The sequence below is a fragment of the Perkinsus marinus genome (assembly GCF_000006405.1).
Source record: "Perkinsus marinus ATCC 50983 genomic scaffold scf_1104296966278, whole genome shotgun sequence".
NCBI classification, from domain to species: Eukaryota; Perkinsozoa; order Perkinsida; family Perkinsidae; genus Perkinsus; species Perkinsus marinus.
Window position 1 is genome coordinate 1 of NW_003203977.1, and position 1,487 is coordinate 1,487.

The 1,487-nt window shown below is 46.1% G+C and overlaps 8 non-coding genes across 8 annotated transcripts; all 8 read right to left on the reverse strand.

Annotated features, from left to right (window-relative positions):
- Positions 1 to 81: 81 nt before the first annotated feature.
- Pmar_PMAR001852 lies at positions 82 to 153 on the reverse strand. The gene has a single exon. It is a non-coding gene; the product is annotated as a tRNA-Thr (tRNA).
- Positions 154 to 255: 102 nt separating this feature from the next.
- Pmar_PMAR001853 lies at positions 256 to 327 on the reverse strand. The gene has a single exon. It is a non-coding gene; the product is annotated as a tRNA-Thr (tRNA).
- Positions 328 to 429: 102 nt separating this feature from the next.
- On the reverse strand, positions 430 to 501 carry Pmar_PMAR001854. The gene has a single exon. It is a non-coding gene; the product is annotated as a tRNA-Thr (tRNA).
- Positions 502 to 603: 102 nt separating this feature from the next.
- On the reverse strand, positions 604 to 675 carry Pmar_PMAR001855. The gene has a single exon. It is a non-coding gene; the product is annotated as a tRNA-Thr (tRNA).
- A 102-nt stretch (positions 676 to 777) lies between these two features.
- Pmar_PMAR001856 lies at positions 778 to 849 on the reverse strand. Its single transcript has one exon. It is a non-coding gene; the product is annotated as a tRNA-Thr (tRNA).
- Positions 850 to 951: 102 nt separating this feature from the next.
- On the reverse strand, positions 952 to 1,023 carry Pmar_PMAR001857. Its single transcript has one exon. It is a non-coding gene; the product is annotated as a tRNA-Thr (tRNA).
- Positions 1,024 to 1,125: 102 nt separating this feature from the next.
- Pmar_PMAR001858 lies at positions 1,126 to 1,197 on the reverse strand. Its single transcript has one exon. It is a non-coding gene; the product is annotated as a tRNA-Thr (tRNA).
- A 102-nt stretch (positions 1,198 to 1,299) lies between these two features.
- Positions 1,300 to 1,371, reverse strand: Pmar_PMAR001859. Its single transcript has one exon. It is a non-coding gene; the product is annotated as a tRNA-Thr (tRNA).
- Between the last annotated feature and the right edge of the window lie 116 nt (positions 1,372 to 1,487).

Here is a 1,487-nt window from a genome sequence, read left to right on the forward strand (position 1 = left end):
TCAATAATTTTCCTGTCCCGTTCACAGAATGGGCCATCTGCTCCTGGTTCTCGTACCAGACCAGAAATTTATGGTGCTATAAGCCACTTGCCAGGATTGAACTGACGACCATCTGCTTACAAAGCAGACGCTCTGCCATTAAGCTAAAGTGACACACAAAATAAGTGCATAAATCAATAATCTTCCTGTATCCTTTGCGGAGTGAGCAAACCTGCTCCTGCTCCTCATACCCGACTAGAGCCTAATGCTGCTGTAAGCCACTTGCCAGGATTGAACTGACGACCTTCTGCTTACGAAGCAGACGCTCTACCACTAAGCTAAAGTGGCGCACAGATTAAGTATATGAATCAATAATTTTCCTGTCCCGTTCACAGAATGGGCCATCCTGCTCCTGGTTCTCGTACCAGACCAAAAATTTATGGTGCTATAAGCCACTTGCCAGGATTGAACTGACGACCTTCTGCTTACAAAGCAGACGCTCTGCCACTAAGCTAAAGTGGCACACAGAATAAGTATATAAATCGATAATCTTTCTGTATCCTTTGCGGAGTGAGCTGACATGCTCCTGCTTCCCGTATCAGACCAGAGATTTATGGTGCTATCAGCCACTTGCCAGGACTGAACTGACGACCTTCTGCTTACAAAGCAGACGCTCTGCCACTAAGCTAAAGTGGCGCACAAAATAACTGCATAAATCAATAATCTTCCTGTATCCTTTGCGGAGTGAGCAAACCTGCTCCTGCTCCTCATACCCGACTAGAGCGTAATGCTGCTGTAAGCCACTTGCCAGGATTGAACTGACGACCTTCTGCTTACGAAGCAGACGCTCTACCACTAAGCTAAAGTGACGCACGGATTAAGTATATGAATCAATAATTTTCCTGTCCCGTTCACAGAATGGGCCATCCTGCTCCTGCTTCCCGTATCAGACCAGAGATTTATGGTGCTATCAGCCACTTGCCAGGACTGAACTGACGACCTTCTGCTTACAAAGCAGACGCTCTGCCACTAAGCTAAAGTGGCGCACAAAATAACTGCATAAATCAATAATCTTCCTGTATCCTTTGCAGAGTGAGCAAACCTGCTCCTGCTCCTCATACCCGACTAGAGCCTAATGCTGCTGTAAGCCACTGGCCAGGATTGAACTGACGACCTTCTGCTTACGAAGCAGACGCTCTACCACTAAGCTAAAGTGACGCTCAGATTAAGTACATAAATCTATAATCTTTCTGTATCCTTTGCGGAGTGAGCAAACCTGCTCCTGCTTCTCGTACCAGACCAGATATTTATGGTGTTATAAGCCACTTGCCAGGATCGAACTGACGACCTTCTGCTTACAAAGCAGACGCTCTGCCACTAAGCTAAAATGGCACATAGAAGAATACATAAATTATTAATCTTCCTGTGTCCTTTGCGGAGTGAGCAAACCTGCTCCTGCTTCTCGTACCAGACCAGATATTTATGGTGTTATAAGCCACTTGCCAGGA